The sequence below is a fragment of the Echinops telfairi genome, unplaced genomic scaffold (assembly GCF_000313985.2).
Source record: "Echinops telfairi isolate 266 unplaced genomic scaffold, ASM31398v2 ScPeMD7_3533;HRSCAF=4204_0, whole genome shotgun sequence".
NCBI lineage: Eukaryota > Metazoa > Chordata > Mammalia > Afrosoricida > Tenrecidae > Echinops > Echinops telfairi.
Window position 1 is genome coordinate 21,399,199 of NW_022107431.1, and position 19,660 is coordinate 21,418,858.

Genomic DNA, 19,660 nt, shown 5'->3' on the forward strand with positions numbered 1-19,660 from the left:
GTACCCCCTCCGCGCGCAAGCGGAGCTGGGGCTTCAATTATCCTCTGCGAAAATCCCAGACGATGGCTAAATATCTTCCACCCCGATCGCTCTGCCAGAAGCTGCAGCTGCTGCTCCGGCAGCTGGGATAGTAAAACTGTGGACGCCCAGCAAGCTGCAGGAAACCTGAATTTCCAATTCAGTCCTAGGAGTAGGGGCGGTTATGCGATCGCCCTTTCAGGAGGTGCGGACTCCGGGCCGCTGGCTGCCGTGGGATTGTTGTTGCTTTCTGGATGGGCTTTGTTTGGGGTTTGGTGGGAAGGGGTCCCGTGGAGAAGAGCGACTAGGTCGGTGTCCGGGGGAGGGCGGACATGGGGAAGGAGGTAACGCCAAGGAGAGGAACCGCGCGCCTCTCTCTAGGAGAATGACAGTCTGGGCAGAGCAGGTGGCTGCCAGAAGGCAATCGGCAGCGGGGAACGGCTCCCGAGCTGAGCGCCTGCCCTGGCCAGCGACAAAACCCCAAACCAAGCCCGCTGCGACCCAGCCAGCTGGACTCAGGCACCCTAAAGGACAGGGTAGAACTGCCCCCATGGGGTTTCCGCGGCTGGCATCGTTGCAGGAGCAGGCTGCCACATCGTAATCTTGAGGAGCAGCTGGCTGGGTTGAACCATCTACCTTTGTAGCAGAGCGCTTAACCCACAGCACCACCACCGGGCGCTTGCCCCAGGGGCAAGCTACCCTTCGATCCAGCCCACACGCCGCCCGCCTAGCCCGCCGCACGCTGGGCGCTAGACGCTGGAAGTAAACACCAAGCTGTCACTCTGCCCAAACCCGAGATCCGCCGCTTCAGCAATCCCCCGGCGGCGGCCTCCGCCCGCTTTTAAAAGGGACAGGGACAGTGGGATCAAGTTTCTGCTCACACCTTTCGGCCGCTTCCCTAGCAGAACCCCGCCGCTTGGGTGCTTAGAAACAAATGTCTGGTTCAAGTTGGAGTGGGGGTGGGGCGGGGATTCACGCTGCGAGGTTGCAGGGTGCCTTTCCCAAGGAAGCAGAGGTACTTGCCAAGGAAGGATGTGGGAAAGAGGGGGAACTGTAAGGAAGGAAGAAAACGCCCAGAGGGATTCAAATGCGAGAGGTGGGGAAGACAGTCTCCAGGTGAGTCGTTAACCAACCCCGGTGCAACTGCGCTAAACCAGCAGGCAAGCGACTGTGGGTGTTTGGAGCCGAAATCCGAAGTATCCGCCCTCCTCATCGTGATTGGCCACTTCCTGTCTAGGTCACGGCCAATCTCGTGCTTCTATTCGTTGATCTAACATCCTTCAGGAACCGTCAGCCAACCAACTACGACTGGAGCCCGCGGGTTTGGGGGAAATGTAGTTGTTTGTGGGCTTCCGCATCCGAGGATGGTGTCCAACACCGAATCTGTAAGCTTGTTCTGCAGTTCAGAATTACTATACATTTACTTCTCTATGTACAACGAACCGTAAAGCAAATTGGAGGGCTTCCTCAGACGATTTCTGAGTGGCTCTGAACTTTTGGTTTAATAATTCAGTTTTCTGAAGATACTTTTATTTTAATTGCGTGCCAGGCATGGTGCTAAGTACCCAAAATACGTAAACAATCCTCTTCAAAAAGTTCATCAATCTAGAGGGTGACCTTCTTATAAATAAATAATTGGTAGACAGCATGATGAGGTAAATGATGAAATAAGAGGTTTGGAGGCATGGAAGTCATTTAACTTGCTTGGGAAGACCAGGGGACTGTCCCCCGGAAATGGTGACCTCAACACAGTTGAATCCAGATCAGTAGAAGTAGCGAGGTGTGGGGCAGGGGAAAGGAGAAGCAAGTTGTGAGGAGGGAAGGGTCACAATTTAAAGTTTTTAAACAATATAAATGGCCCACAGAGGGGAAATTGCAAAACAGATCGCTTTCCCACAGAATTCTATGATGACACGTTTTTATTTAGCTGGTTAGTTTATCATCGTTGGATTAAAACAAATTTGGAGAAGGGACAGCTTCTTGCTGAGAGGTCTTGTGAGTGAGAAAATGCTAGGCTTTCTTGTCTGCCAGAGAGGAATTTTAATCTAGGCCCTGCTAATATATGTAATCTTGGGCAAATTAGTTCCTTTTCCTAAGGATCAAATTCCTCATTTGTAAGCATAATACATCCTTGGGGAGGGGGGGGGAATAAAAGAGGAGTAGGGGAAATGTAATTTTTGCAGTACATTGTTTTGAGCATCCTGTAGAGGTCAAAAATGTCAGTCTTCCCATTCTATTTTATCCGGGTTCTTGAGCAAAGGGGACTGGAAGAGGTTCCCATGGAAGCCAGTCCCTACCGTTGGACTTTGAAGTTTGTTTGATTTTCATATCCAATCCCTCTTATGGGATCCTGAATTCATCCTGGCACTCACAAAACATTGATTTTTAGATGGTAAGTGGATTTTAAGATGAATGTCAGCTAATGTAGTTTAGCTTTCTAGAATTGCAATCCATTCTTTCCACGGTCAGGAATCCTAAGACATATCCAGCCATATGTTCAGGTATAAAGAAAACTTCCAAATTATCGACCCTTACTAAAAGAAGATGATGATGGGTCCACAAATTCATGATATGTTTTGTTAATTTCAATGGCCTATTGAGTTGGGGTTTGTTGTTATTTGTTTGTTTTGTTTTGTTTTAATTAGGCTGGAAAATCCAAGAATTCAAAAACTCAGTTAAAACTTTTAAGTTTCAAATCAAATTGTTAAAAATTAATAACCTTGTGTGTTCATTTTTAAATTTAGCACATACCAATTTAATACTCATATTAAAATCTCAATCAATTTATTTTCTTTTAATGAATGACTCAGTATGTTAAGTCCAAGTAACTAAATATATTTATGCCTTTGGGCAAGTAGCATTCTCCCAAATGGAATTTGTTCTTACCTATTTATTGAGTAGCAGACCAGGTTCTGCTGAGGTCATAGTAATCACTGAGAAGTTATAGGCAGCTATATTGCATTTGAGGTCCCTGGGTGGGGCAAGCTGTTTGTGTCCAACTGCTGTCTCATAGGTTGGTGACTCAAAGCCGCTGCCCTTTAGTGCCCCTGAAGAAAGATCTGGGTCTTTCAGCCACAAAAAACCTATGGAGAAGTTACACTCAGTAGCACATGAGTGGCATCATTAAATAATACTCAATAAAATAAAACTAAAACCTCCTTTAAAAAAATGCACACATGCAGGCAAACACACACACACACACACACACAGAGGAAGGCAGTCCACACAATAATTAGTCATGGAACATCAAAAGCCAATAATTCATTACATTCCAAAATCTGCCAGTTCTCATCATGCAGTTTATAAGCTAGTAAAGTCTCTGGTATGAGTCTGGTAGAGGTTTTTGGGTGCTGATTGAGAGGAATAAAGTAAAATCTGAAATAAGTGATGAGAAATTACATTACTGGCAAAAACTTTCTTTTGAAAGATATGGCAAATCTACCTCACCTGCTAGCATTCATTGTTACTGGCTTTATTTCCATGTGTGGGATATCAAAGGATGATCATTGATTCCCTACAACAGAATATTGAATTAAAATAATTTTCAAACTGCCCCAGAGGGACTAATCACTTGGTTCCCCTAGTCCAAGCCCCCATTTCTGTAAGAGTCCCCCACCCACTGCTGAAAAGCTGAGCCTATACAGACATACTTTGATCAGATGGCTCTGACTGAGTCAGAGGTGGAAACCAGAAATAAATGTACTCCCTGGATCCTTTTCTTGGGGGAATTTGGACCGGGATCATCGAGATGTTAATTAATCTAGACTAAAACAGAATCAAAGGTGCTCGGGTGGCATGGATTGAGCTGCTACCACAAGGTCAGTGGTTCAAGCCCACAAGCTGCTCAGCAGGAGAAAGATGAGGCTGTCTTCCCCTTAAAGATTTAAAGTCAAGGAAACCCAAAGGGTTTCTACTGAACCCTATAGGGTCACTTTATGGCAGTCAGTTTGGAGGGTTTTTTCAGGGGGTGGGTGGGGGTGGAGGGTTGTTTAGATCCTTTTGAAAAGTAAATCAAGGAGCCGTGGTGGCGTGATGGGATACAGTTTGGACTGCTAACTACAAGGTCAGTAGTTTGAACCCACCAGCCACTCTGCAAAGGGAAGGTAATGCTTTCTGTTCCCATAAAGATTTACAGGCTCAAAAACCCAAAGCAGGCAGTTCTACTTAGTCTTATAAGGTCACTAAGAGCCAGAATCGGCTCAATGGCAGTCAGTTTAGAAGAAAATTGTGTCTAGGTAGGGTTCAGGTGGCAGGCAGGCTTTTCTGAAACTCTGGTTATGATGGAGAAATGCCCAACTAACTCGTGAGTGAAGAGAAGGATCGCCATTCCTGACATCACAGATCTCACTCTCTCTCTCTCTCTCTCTCTCTGAAGTGTGCCTCTGCTCCCTTTCCCTCTTTGTGTAAACGAGTGTGATTCTTCCAGTCAAACAGGGGCTCTGATTGAAAATTTAGAAACAATCTGTCCCCAAATGTAGAAGAACAAAGAGATATTGTAGCCATCTTTTACCTGCATTTTTGCTTCTTATTATCAATTCTTCCTATAGCAAAGAACTGCTACAATAAACCAATAAGGCCTGGGTGGCTGAAAGCCAAGGCAGGTGTGAGAAGGGTTCCGGTTCTGGATTTCCTTTTCCTGGTAGAGCCCAGAGGATGTGCAGAGCGTACGCTGAAGAAGAAAAGAGGCCAGGATGATACCTCGATGTTTGCCCTGACTCCTTCAGCCTGGCACTGCAGTTCATTTCCTCAGTTATGACTCCTAGGCAATTTCCAGTCACCATTTGTACCTTGGTGTACTCAACAAATATCATCAGCTAAATAAACAAACCCTGTCTGTGAGCAAGCAGGCTCCACTACATTGTGATCTTTCTCAAGCACTGGCCTTTCTAGAAAAACAGATCCGACAGATATTGCTGGGCCTTCATTACTTCGTAGCTTCCTCTGTTGTGTTTCATGTGATTGGTAAGACTGGCATTCAGCTATAGGCAAAACATCTAGCCAAAAGTCACTGGACTCAAGGGAACAGAAAATTCCAGAGGTGCAAAACCAAACCAAAACAACCAGTGAATGCTGGCATGTGACATGTGAGCCATTCCTGTAAGAGGAGTGAAAATATTAGCAAGTTCTTGAAAACATAGGCACTTACCAAGTTCCCCGATGAACTCTCATACTTTCCAAATGGTTTTTCCACAGTGGGATATTTGAAATCAGGAGTAATACTCTCCATAGTTCTAATTCCAGTATTTCATGTTAAGATTTAAATATTAGTATGAAATTTTTTTACAATCTTGCTGAAGTTTTATCAGAGAGTCTGCTTTTATTTTTAAGTAACTCCCTACATTTTCATTTATGGAATGAAGAACCAGTAGGACAGTTTGCACTTACTTGCAGTGAGTGGTGGTAACTGAGATTTGTACCACGTTGTTGGGGAACTGGCAACATTTAGCTAAATTGCACTAACATTTGCATCGCACAATGATCCAAAGTGAGTATGTTTGTATGAAAATTTATTTTGTAAATATCTAAGGTTGCAGGTTTACTTTTAAAAATTAATCTGTTGTTGTTGCTACTAGGTGGCCTTGAGTCAGTTCCGAACCATAGCGGCCCATGCACAACGGAATGAAACGCTAGCTGGTCCTGTGCCACCCTCACCACTGTTCCTGTGCCTGTCCAGCGTAGTAGCCACTGCCTCAATCCATCTCACCGAGGGCCTTCTTCTTTGTCACTGCCCCTCCTCTTCACAGCATGATGTCCTTCTCCGGGGACGGGAATAAACACAGAGTTAAAAAAATTCCTAAAGATATACTTCATCTTGCATAGGGAAACAATAAATATATTTAAAATATCAAAATAAAATAGCAACTACGCACCAAGATAAACCTTAGGCACCAGAACTTTGAAAAACAGAGTTAATAGTTTGTTCGCTCCACCAACGACGATTGTACATGCACGAAAAGGAAGAGTTTATACATCCCTAATATTTTACAGGAGCCTCATAGACTTGTGAAAGCTGGCCAATGAATGAGGAAGCCAGAGACAAAATAATGCATTTAAATGACCGGTGTTAGGGAAGAATATGGACTATACCAGGGGCTGCCAGAAGAATGGTCCAATTCGTCTTGGCCAAAGTACTGCTGGACACAGCCTAAGAAACAAGGAGAGTGAGGCATCATGCTTGGGAACAGAGAGGGCCGGTGAAAAAGGAAGACAGCGTGAGGTGGGCTGGCACAGTGGCACCAACAATGTGCTTAGAACAGCAAGAAAGAGGATTGCTCAGATGGGTAGGGCTTCCGTGTGCATAGGGATGCTATGAGCTAAAACCAACTCAAGGCACTTAGCAGCAGCAGCAGCAATCTGGCTAAAGTGGATTCCCTTTGGGGAGGTCTAGCATGCCGAGTGTTAGTCTGAGGGTTTTTGTTTTTTTTTAATTAAACACTACTCATCACAAAACTCTTTTCTGGAAAGTAGATCAGTAATTAAGTACCAGCAAATTAAGTACTAGTAATTAACTACTGAGACACACTGGACTTGTCTTCTCCCTTCAGAGAGTTTCCTGACAGGGCAGACCAGTGAGATCATGTTGATTGAGGCTGACTAATGTGACAAGACCTCCCATCTCAGGCTCCAGGGCTCGACGCGGAACTGTGCCACATCTCCTTATTCTTCTGGCCTTTTGGAATCCGACTCTTCTTTCTTTCTGGTCAACCTTAAAGACGCCCACTTGAGAAATGAAGAAGCTCCGAACAAATACCTCACGTTAGGAAAGTAGAAGCAGGCTTCTCTCCCGGGAGCCTTCATTGCTGAGAGAATAGGACTAACAAGGAAAACTAATGAATTCTCAGAGGTTTTACACAAACGGTGGAAGAGCACAGCCTCACTACATGGAATAGCGCCAGACTCCAGGTTTAAATGCAGAGTGGATTCCTTGACTGTGTTTGCAAGGAACACTGTCCACTGTGTCCAGCAAACATGCCTGCAGGACTAGGATTTCAATAGCTGCTTCCCTCATCTCTAGATCAAACATCTCCAGGGTAGCTTTCTGGCCTCCAGGCTAGCTGTCCCTCTGTTGCTCTCTTTTCACATATCCGTAGTGCTATAACCAGTGGCACAAACTAAGTTCTATTGACTATGCAGGGTTTTTTTATGCATCATCTCTCTTAATTGCCTCAAGTAATATACTAACAGGAGTGCAATGAATGTCTGAAACATTGGCAATAACTGAGCCTTTTTTGTCTCACCTTATGGCCTGAGTCAGCACACACAATAGCACATATATACTCAGGCACATTCACTCACATCTACTCCCCCAAACCTCGGAGAACAATTTAGATGATTTTGTGAATGATTTTTTAAGCTTATTTTGAAGGTTTTCAGCAGCTACTTTCCTTCGACTTGATGAGCCGAATCCTTGTTCGTTGTCCATTCTTAGTCTGAAAGCGCCACTGAGACCTATTCCTATTGGGTGACCCTGGTGACATCTGAAAGAGCAGTGACATTGCTTCTAGCATCACGGGAACATACAAGCCGTCACAGTACGAAAGACTGACAGAGTGCTCCTCGGAGGCGAGAAAAGCAAGGCTTCATCTTTCATACTTTGGACCTGTCGTCAGGAGAGACAGGTCCCTGGAGAAGGATATCATGCGAGGTAAAGTGGAGGGGCAGCAAAAAGAGGAAGCCAGTCAAGGAGACAGATTGACACCGTGGTAGGAACGACTAGGAGGATGGCACAGGACTGGGCCCTGGTTCCTTCTGTGGTGCATTGGATCCCTATGAGGTGGAACCAGCTCACTAGCACCTAAACAACAACAACAACTTGTGAAGGAAAGGGCAAAAGCAAACGATACAAGAATATTTCCTTAAGATTCTCTCTGCCATTTCTCAGGATCTCCACCCACTCAGTCTTACCTCATAGTACATCCTCCGTTCTTCTTTCCATAGAACACCCAGAGCACTCCATGGCCTACTCCCTTTCCCTAAATTCTCCCTTCCCTCAACTCCCAGCCTTTTCCTTTTCTGTAGACCTGGATCTATTATGTAGCACCACCTATTCCTTTCTCGCCGACACCCAGCTAATATTCACAGCTCATCAGAAAATTAATAGTTCAGTTGCCCAGACGCACCAAGAATATTCTGCATGAGAAAGAGTTTTGGGAAAGCAACAAGGAGAGTGATCACGGACGTGTTGATAGTTTGGCTCCCGTTAGTTCTTGGCACACACGTGTGGAAAGAGATAGTCACAATGATCTTGGGGACACACGTTGATGAAAGACTGGGAAGTAAGGTACAGGTGGAAGAAGAGCACAGCGCTAGGACAATCTCCCAAACAGCAGATCCCGATTTCCAATCTTGCTGCTGATCGTTACCTCCCGGCACACTCATCCTTTGTGTCCCACGGATGTTTGCTGTGTGCCTACTATGTCACCGGTAGTTTGCTGAGTGTGGTTTGGAATACAAACTTAATAAAATGTGGCAGTAATACAATGTTAGTGCCATGCAAAGAAAGTAGAATCCCTTATGGGGAACACAAGAACCAAAGCCAGAGGCATCTTTTTGTTCCGCTGAGGACCATGACTACAGATCATTTCAATCTCTCTCTGGCAACCCTCTCCCAATGGACACACACACACACCATCCCATCCCCAGGGGATGGGCTTCCCGTGGAAGCAACCTGGGACACATGGAGCGTGGAGAAGAAAAGGCACTGAAATGATCCAGCTCCCTATTATTCATCCAAACTCTCTGACTACTCCAGTGAGGCTCCTTCCAGACCAGCATGACCCAGTTATTTCCACCAAGTCTTAAGCTGGTTCAACAGGCCCCACGTACAACTTCCCCTGCTGGGTTTCCTCATAACTGTAATGAGGGTGTGAAGTCAAGGTGTGGTTTCAAAATTGGAGCGAGTGGAGGTTCTCACATTTGCATGTGGATTCCTTCCTGTGCACCTTCAGCTGGGAGCTCTGTGGCTCTTGGGATTCTTGTAGTGATAAAGTGAGAGATGACTCCTTTCAGCACAGCCTGAAGGTACAATGATTACCAAAGTCAATGAAGTGGAAGTGGGGTGGGGAGGTTTACAAAACTTCTTTGGGGGCTTTACATTGTTTTTTACCAGGACGATTTGACTATCCTTTCCAGAAACCAAAAAAAACTCTTACTTATGGTTGCTGCATTAGTAACAGAGTGCTTTACTCCAAGGATTTGGCTTCCAGTGGGGGGTCACATCTATTGTGGAGGATTATGCTGGCTCTGTGCTATATCCAATGATTCCTACGCAGCTTACAGACAGGGCGTTGGTTTCCTATGACCCAATGTTGAGTCCTCCTAGCGTCCTATAAGAGCAGCCAACCTTAGTAGCCTGCAGTCTGCCTAAGATGCGCTATATCTGCAATGCCTGCCTCCTCTTCTGCTCCTTCCTCTAGAAAGGCATTGCTTATTCATGATGAGAAGGTTGGTCAAAATCAGGAAGTGGAGGAGGAAGTTCCACGATAACTTATCACTGTTCACCCGTCTAGTGGTTTCCTTCTCGCGTCTCCCTACAGTTGAAACTTGGAGAAGAGGTGCCCATCTGGTGACCGTAATAGTGTAGCCTACTTGTGTAATTCTACCTCATTCGCTATTCAAGTAGGTGGACCTAAGGGCTGCTCTTCTGTATTTTGATTTTTTATGTTACGGCCTAACAAAGAGGTCTTAGGCCACTGAGGCAGGCAGACCTGGGTTCTGTCACTAGCTCAAGCAGACTCAGGCAAGACAGTAAGACTTCTGTTATCATTTCCTCATCTCTAAAGTTGACCTGTAGTCACTGGATGGTGCAAAGAGTTACTCCTGCACTGGGGTTCAAGCTCACCCAAAGGCACCTTGGCCAAAATGCCTGGAAATCTACATTGAAAGTCTTATAGGGCTTACTCAGCACTCACCGACTTGCCGTGAGTCAGTGTCAACTACAACTGATTAAAATGGAGCTTAGAAATATCTCCTCTCGGGGTGGGGAATTGGGGAACTCATAACAATGAGCACTAGAAAGAAGAAAATGTTCTCAAATCGATAGTGGTAGTGATTGTACAACTCTCGGTATGCTTCAATTATGGAATTGTATGAAATGTGGATTATATGCCAATAAAATTATTTTAAAAGAAAAAACATTTTTTGACCTCGTTAATTGGGAAATTGTGCTCTGGTTTTTAGGAAGGGATTGTGTTTGTGTATCATTTCAGGTCTCATAAATGTATATAGAGAAGAATCAGAAGTTTTATTAAAAATAATGAAACAGAAAAGAAATACCTCCCCAAGTATAGAATGCTGTAAGTTTAGAGACAACACATCTGTGTTAATCCAGGTAGACTAGAGAAACAAATTCACAAGCACGCATATGTATATAAGGGAGAGGCTTATATACAAGAGCAATTGAACATTGAGGAAACATCCCAGCCCAGTCCAGATCAAGTCCATAAGTCCAATATTAGCCCATATGTCTGATACCAATCTAAAAAGTCCTCTTTGGACTCACGAAACACATGACACCACATGTAATGACACCGAATGTAGAAGATCACAGGTCAGTGGGTAGAAAGTCTGTGGATCCAGTGGCACTGGAAACATCTCAGCGCTGGCAGTGGTCTCTGCATCAGGGTGGGTCCATGTGTCTTGTCAGCTGCTATGTCTCCCAGGGTGTGAACAGAGAGTCTCCCACCTCCAAGGAGGAAATTCCAGATTTCCCAGAATTTTCAGGAGAAGGCCATGCCCACACAGAAGCCTCATTGACTATGATCTGATTGACGAGCTAGACTCCACCCGTACACTCTTAATCCTCAAATTGACAAACGATTATATATATCTACTACAGCGTCCAAAGGTAAGTGATGTGCAGTGATTCCAGCTCACAGTGAGTCTATGGACCAGAGAAGGAAGCTCTGCCCAGCCCCGTGCCTCCCTCCCCATCTTTGCTGTATTTGAGCCCATGTGGGTGAAGCATTGCATCAATCGTTTCCATGAAGAATCTTCCTCTTTTTATTGAAATAAAATAGTAGCTATTCAAATCTAGATGATTTTATTCTAGACTCGTGACTTATCTCAGCATTCGTGGTGCCTACCAACTTTGTTGTACATTTCAAACATCTCTCATGGACTCTAAATTCAACTCATATCGGCATCCCTGACGTCTTCACGCGGATTGACCATAAACATCTGAAATTTAATATGTCCAACTCACCTCTTCATGTCTAATCGCAAATTATACCTTACATCTGTGATGATCTTCTTCATGTCTGTTAATGATTCTATCCTCCCGGGTCTTAAGGCTCAGAAACCTGAATAAACTTTGGAACTTTAGTTATCAACTTCTCTAGTCTTACCTCATGCACAAAACACACACATTCATATATATATATATATGAATACATATATATTCAAGTCCATTGGCAAATCCTACCAGCTCTACCTTTCCAATATAGTCATAATTTGACAAATTCTTATGACCTCTACCTTCATACTTTGATCCAAGCCTGAACTATTTTTATCTAAATTAATATTTTCCAAATGTACCCTCTCCCATCTATTCTAAAAAAGAGTGATCCATTTAAAATATACATCTGGTTATGTCAGTCCTTTTCTCAAAGCATTCTAAGAGTCTCCTATGTCACTGAAAGTAAAGATCAAAGCTCTTCACAGTGACCTACAAGGTACAGAAGAGCCCTGGTAGTGTAGTGGCTTATGTGTTTGGCTGCTAACCACAAGGCCAGCAGTTCGAAACCACCAGCCAAAGAGGAGTCTGCCTTTTCCTGGAAAGACTTACAGGCACAGAAACCCACATAGGCAGTTCTCTTTTGTCCCATAGAGTTGTTGAGGGTCAGAGTGGACTCAATAGCAGGAAGTTATTTATTTAGTTTGGTCAGAACCTACTAAATACCTATAAGCCTAGTATCTCCTCTCACTCTCTGCTGATCCATTCCACCATAGCTATATTTTCTATCTTTTATTTTTTGTTCTTATTCTTATTGCTACCCATAGAACACTTGCACCTTTGTACCACGGAGCTCTGCATTTGCTGTTTCCTCTCCACTGAACTAAGATCAGCAAACTTTTTGTACAAAGGACCAGGCAGTAAATATTTTCAGTTTTGTGAAGTGCATACGGTCTTTGGAGATACTCTTTATCAAGTGAACACAAAAACAGTTATTGAAATAACTGCATTCCAATTAAAGTTAATTTACAAGAAGAGATGCTAGACCAGATTTTGCAAACCTCTAATCTCCACCTCATTTCCCTCACAAATATTTGCATAATTCCTTCCCTCACTTCTTTCATGTCTTTGTCCAATTGTCATAAATGCCACCTTACCCGTGTAACCTTCCTTGACTTTTTCCCACAGAATAGAATAATTCCACTCTCACGCCCAACAAGCACCATCCCTTCCTACCTGTATCAAAACCCCCAATCTCTATTTTCTGTATGCCACCTGACACAGTCTACATTTATTTGTGAAGGATTTTGAAAGAAGATACTTTATTTTTGTCTCAGTTGAGTTCCCATGGCATGCTGCTACCCAAACTCACTGCCATCCAGCTGATTTTCGCTGATTATACAGATTGTATAGGGGACTGATTGTGCCCTATAGGACAGAGTAGGACTGACCCCATGGCTTCTGAGATTGTAAATCTCTATGGGAATAGAAAGCCTCATCTTTTTGCCATGGAGCAGCTAGTGATTTTGAACAGCCGATCTTGTGTTTAGCAGCCCCACACATTGCCCACTACACCACCAGGGTTCCCATCTCCAGAACATAGAACAGTAGTCTATTGGAATAGGATAAATCAATAGTCCTTGGGCTAGAAGGCATGAGTTCTTCCAACCTCTCGTATAAGCCAATATCACTCTTAGCAAATTGCTGAATCTTTATGTAGCGTTATACATCACCCTCGTTAAATGGAGAAAAGACATAATGCAGAGATCAGATTAAATAGTGTAAAAAGAAAAAAAAGTTATGAGTAATAGAAATATGTTTTGTTGTTGTAACTTTTATTTTACTAAAAATCGATGTAGTCTTCAAATCAAAAAACTTTAACTTGTCCAACATTCTAAATGATCACAATAATGTGCGTTTTATAATTATTTTCTCTGCTTAAAATTCCACATGTGAAGAAGAAAGATTTCGTGTAATTATTTCCCCCTTCCCCTAAAGATGTCAATAATCCCAGTATCTACCAGAGTTATTGAGCCAAAGTGATCACCTGGACCACCATTTAATAATTTCTGAACAAAAGATGATTAAAAATTAATTAAACCTAGAATTGCACCACTCATCCTCTTTACCCCCCTCTTCTCTCAATAACTTGATTTGCAAATGATGACATATTTATAAGATTATGTTTAAACTGAAAGGTCTATGCTAGGACATTATTGTCCAAGGGTGACTTCTAGTATTTTTTTAGCTCATTAAAAGTGACCAAGTTTCAGAGATGTACAAAGCTCGCTCAGAGAAAGCTATCTCGATGTTTTCATATAGACTTGAACGAGTCTTTCTTATGCTGGGGTGGAGAATTGGGACGATATTGGCCAAGAAAGTAGCTTTATGAATCAGAGGCCTTGGCATGAGGGAATGGGGCTCTTATGGTTTGAATTTTATCACAAGGTCAGCAGTCCCAAACACCCAGACATCCACGGGAGAAAGATAAGGTGACCTACTCCCGTGGAAAATTCATCTTGGGAACCCACAGGGGCAGGTCTGCCCTGTCATAGGGTTGCTCTGAGTTGGAATCAACTTGACGGCAATGAGGGAATGAGAAAGAACTGAATGGGTCTTCGTCTGGAAGTAGGGCCTTTGAAGAGTGTTATTCATTAACATGGCGTCATGCTGGCGCAGGGGGGACCCGAATCCAATATGACTGGTTCCCTTATGCAAAGAGAAGAAGAGACTGAGAGACAGAAGTCCATTTGATGGGATGCATCCCCAGACCAAGGAAGGCCATGAATAACCAAAAACTAGGACGGTGGAAAGAGGCCAGAAAGGCAGTTCCGCTGTAGCGGTTAGAGAAAGCACGTTTCTAAAGGTGATTTTATTTCAGCCTTATGAGCCTCCAGAACTGTAGGCCAATCAATTTCTGTTGGTTAAGCTACCCAGTTTGGGGTAAATTTTTACAGCTGTCACCCCGGGGAACTAATAGAGGGACTAACCCCAAACTAGAAACTAAAGTAGTTCTGGCACCGGAGAGCCTAGTTTGCCCGCTGCCCCTGAGCATAAATTGTTAAGTCCAATTAGCAAACGTAGGACCTGAAGGTTTCTTGGCTGCCATACAGGTCAGATTGCTGCTTGCATGGCAGCCAGAAGATTCTCTGGGAGCACACCTGGTAGAGAGACAGAGATGCCCAAGGAGCACGTCTGGAACATTATTATTACAACAAAGTTCGCAGTCACAAATTTGGATGTGTAAAAAGTGAAACTTCCTTCATTTCAAATATTACAAGTTAGCTTCTGACTCGAATCCCATCAGTTTGATCTTGTGAGAACGAGGTTACTGTGTTGTTCGGGGCTGTCGTCCATTCATAGCCACCCTGGGGGCTGTAGAATGCCACCCCGGGTGCTGTAGAATGCCACCCCCCACCCTACCCCCCAGCTCCACACCATCCTCACAATTGTTCTTCTTTTTGAGTCCATGGCTGCAGCCACTGTGCCAGTCCAGCTTGCCGAGGGCCTTCCTCTTTTTTGGCTGCCCCTCTGCTGTGCCCAGCAGGATGTCCTCCTCTAGGGACTGGTCTCTCTTGATAACATGGCCAAAGTAAGTGATACGATGTTCACGATGAGTCAGAGAAAAAGCTCTCCGATGGAGCAAGTGGTTATGTGCTCTGCTGCTCACTGAAGTCAGTGGTTTGGATCCACAAGCCTTTTTGGGGGGAAAGCTGGCAGTGAGTTTCTATCAAAAGTGCCTCTCGGGAGACCCTGGGGGGCAGTTCTACCCTGCACTGCGGGGTCGCTATGCGTGGAGTCAACTGGACAGTCATCAGTAGGTAGTTGTGATTATGTATTTGCACCAAATCAAAAGCACCCAAAGACAATGTTCTTTCAAAGAAAATTCGTCTAGTCAAACCAGGTAACACAAGGGGTTTTTCAGCCAATTCAGATTTTAAACGCAGTCACCTTAAGACATTTGCTCTTTGTCTCCCAGGACAGGTGTCTCCCAAGACAGGTGCGTGGTAGCAGTGTCCTCTGACTCCACCAGGTGGAGGGGGCTCGTTATCAGTATCAACAGCCCAACACTGAGAAGCGGAGATCAGACGTGCCTCCACCCCGCAAATATTTTTTACCAATTCTGCCACAAGCTGCATCGCACTCCCTGCTTCTCTGCCAGGTGGAAGAATTCCTGGCCGTGGCCTCGCCGGACTCAGACCATCCTCACAGTCGTGGGGCACATTAGGGAAGGAAGACATTACAATTCACATTCAGAAATGCAACCTACAGCTTTTTGACCAGGACAAACTTGTCTCTGTAGGCACACCTCTTTCTCTGACCTTTGGCGCTTGGGTCTGGTCTCTACTCCGCTCAGGGATGAGTTATAAAATATAGTGATTTGTTGTAAAAAGGAAAAAAAAAAAAAGAAGCTCTTAAATTCTGTTGATAAGTGCCCACAGGTACCTCATTCTACTCCTGAGCTTGCATTCAAAGACTTTCTCACTCCAGGGCCAAGAAGCCAACTGTGCCGCCAGCAGATCTCCCGGTTCTGTTAGGCTTCCAGAGGGGGTTCTACCTCGGTTCTTTGCTTCCCACACTGAAAGAACTCAAGCCGAAGCACGTTTTGTAAGCCACATGCGTTTTTATGAGGGAAAGGAAAAGTTTCAGGTTCTACAGTCTTAAAAGGATACACACTATCTCTGGAAAGTGTGCCAAGCCGCGTGGAAGCTGTGCTGGGGTTCAGAACAGGGCACAAAAAACCATGTGGAAAAGAACACCCACATGTGCAGAACTGGAGAAAGCCCAGAGACCAGGAGCCGGGCGCCTAAGACCCCAAGCGCACGTAGGCCCCAAGTAGGCCCAGAGCAGGCCCTGAGGGGGCACGCAGGCACACGCGTGCGTGCATGTGTGTGTTAAACTCCGACAGCTGGGTTATTTGACACCTCTGGCTGGGGAGGCGTAGTTGAAAGTATTGGTTGACCCCATTGGCTGAGTTAAGGCCCACCTGTGTGATGTACCTAGGGTTGGTGTGCCCAAGGTATTGGTTTTACCTCGGCCTAGGAGGTCCTAGTCTGTGCATGCTCAGTTTGGGTTTTCCCATAGGTGCCCAAAGACTGCCTGATTTCTTTCCAGCCCTCTATCTGGGCCTTTGTAGGCATTGGTGAGACAGTCCCACTTGTCCCTAAATCTAGCTACCTAATAGTTCTGCAGCCTTGCCGTTGCCGTTTCTGTGCCTTTGCTTCTCATTGTTCTTCAGAGGCTATAATTTTTTCTCTCTCTGTTTCCTGGATCTAGGAGGCTCCCAGCTCAGGGACCCCGTGTCTTAAGGCTCTGCTCCACTCCTACCTCTTCCTTCTTGATGGTCACTAAGTGCTCATTTCTGCCTCTGAGATAACGTCCTTTCAGCCTCTGTGGTTGGAAAAACTGAGTAATCCCTTCATGGTTGTGGAGGTTGGACGATTTCAGGCCAACTTGAAGATGTATGACAGTATAGGGCTGGAGTTCAACCGGTCACTCGGGTCACAGCCTGACGCTACTTCCTTGAGAAGGACTTTTCACAAGGAGGCTCCTGGGACCCTCCCCCCTCTCTGCCTCTCTGCCTTCCTGTGTGCTGGGACTCTCTGCCGCTGATCGGGTTTCCGCCCGCCTTGGATCCACACAATTCTCTACCCACCGGCCTGGGATCTTCCTGCGTTCTGAATCATTGCCTGTGGCTGCGTGAGTCTGAAGAGGGACTTATGGGCTGGTATCAGACTTATGGATTTGAGATGGACTGGGCTGCCATGCTTTCGTGATATATAATTACTTCTTGATATAAGACTCTTTCTTACACATACATGAGTGTCACTGGATTTGTTTCTCTAGTCAGCCGACCTAACACAATTATGGTTCCATAGATAGTATCTGTATTAGCCCACCCTACCACAAGGTGACACACATCATATTTATGTTATTAGCAAGCTATTCTATCATCTTGGTGGGCCACAATCACTTCATTTGCATAGTCCTCCCCAGCCACTTGGACATGCTGTCAGGAGAGACGAGTCCCCGCAGAAAGACATGCTTGGTAAAGTAGCAGGGCAGCAAGAGAGAGGCAGACCTTGGACTGGATGAACTGACACACTGAGGATGGCACAGGACTGGGCAGGGTTTTGTTCTGGTGGACATATGATTGCTAGGACTCAGAACGCTCTCAATGGCACTGAACCAGAACAACAACAACCCAGTCCGTTGATAGGAGTTTCAAAGCCAACAGCTAGAAGACTGGTATCACATTATCTACAGCACTGTAATGGGGAATGGGGGAAGTGTAGCCATCTCTGCCTTGGAGTGACCCACCAGGCCACCGTACAACCATCCTTCAGAAAACAAGGAGATGGTGCTCCGAAGCTGGCTGGCTATGAGACAGAGACGTGACCTCAGCAGATTTCTCGTGGGGAATGTTCACGTCTTTTTCTTGTACTAGAATACACTTTTTGGCCAGTGTCAAAACCCTTCACGATCTTTATGCAATCACCCTCCTATGCTTAAGGAGTTTCTCTCTCCCCCTTTTGGCCCCAGGAAACGGGGGCTGTTTCTCCAGCTCTGTCAGGGCCAACTGCCCTTTGATGGTTTACTTTACTGGCTGCGTACCTCGTATGGGGACTGGTGATTTCTTCTCTGGGAAGCTCAGAGTCTTCCTTGACCTTGTTTAGAACAGGAAGCATAGGCTCACTACTCAGGAATCACTAACTCAAAGGGAGCAAAGAAAGGAAGAAGGGAATTGAAGAGGGGTATGTTGTTGGGCTGCCCATTCCCTACCTCTCCACCCCATAGAGAAAAGAGGGAGGGAGGCATAGGGCTCCTCATCCTTATATGCAACTCATCACTCCCTTCTTGTTCTAGTCCCAGTTCTTAACTAAATGGGGGAAACGGAAGCTCAGACAATGTTCCTCCCCTCCCCTCTGGCCAATCTTGTCTGCTTCTTAAAGATTTTGATTTCAAGTTTAAACTTAAAAATTAACATTTGGTCTTCTTCGTTCTCCAACAAAACTTTCACAACCTCTCAACAGATGAAATAGCCTCCAGGCCGGGTGTGGTGGGAAGGATGGCCAATGAGTGAGAGAACAATCAGAGGGACTAGTATTTTCATGTGCTGCTATGGGTGATGGCTCCATCCTTCCCCTCTTATCTTTGACACTGTATTTATAAACCCTAGAAATAAAGACATGCTTCTCAGACACAAACAAGCCTTCTCTCCTGGAGAGCGCAGTCCCCTTTGTCACTTATGCTCCTCTGAAGAATTCAACATCTCTGATCCCTCTGGGAATTCCTTATGCCTCACACTAACCCTAACCCCATTTCACCCAGCAAAGTGACCCCAGGTGCAGTGGAGTCCATTCTGACCCTTGGCTACTCCACGTGGGTCAGCATAGACTGCTCCATAGGATTTTCCATGGCTGATTGTGTTTGTTTGTTTGTTTGTTTGTTTATGCAAATAAATCACTAGGCATTTATTCCAAGGTACTTCTGGGTGAACTCAAACTACCAGTTTTTCTGCAATATTATTATTTTTGACATTATGAGTTGATAAACTCTATTTTTAAAGAAATGTTTGGTTTTTATTTTAAATATCATCAGAATAATCCTGAGAGTGAGCTGTGATCATACTCATAACTTCTCTCCTCTATAGCTGGGGAAAAGTTCTCTCTCTCTCTCTCTCTCTCTCTCTCTCTCTGTAGGAAGAAAACAAACAAAACCCAAAACAAACCCCCCTGAAATCTGCAGCATCTGGACGTAAAGGAATACAGCCTTTGGTGAACAGCCCGATGCATAGCCCATGGTGCTCCCAGGGCTTCTTGATAAAGCATCAAGAAACAAAACCAACATGTACTGTCATTACAATTTACAGTAGTGACTGTATACAGGCTTTCCGAGGTTGTCAATCTTTACAGGAGCAGATAACCTCATCTTTCTCCTGTGGGACAGCTCATGCTTTTGAACTCCTGATATTGCTCTTAACAATCTACTGCTGACACAACACCACCACCAGAGAAGGAACAAGTATAGGTAAATCTCACAATGCATGACACAGAGACATCACTGTGTCCCGTCCCACTCCCATGGGGTACGCATTGGGCTGTTCACATTTCAGACACCTATTTAAAACATGTTACCAAATTTTTGTTAGTTTATAACTGTGATAGTTAGGTTTTTTTGTGCCAACATGGCTTCCATAGGACCATGTGAGCGGAGTTTAGCCTGTCAATCATGTTGCAGTTTGATTGGAGGACATCAGCAATAAATAGCTCTCTGCTTTCACCTTCTTGTTGACAAGCCCAGTGGAGCCACACTGAGACCTGTAAGAACCCTGGAGAGGCTTATACTGCCACTGGATCCACAAGACTTTGCACTCACTGGCCTGTGATCTGCCTGCATTTTGAATCATTGCTTGGGCTGCGTGAGTCTGAAGAGGGATGTATGGACTAGTATCAGACTTATGGGCTA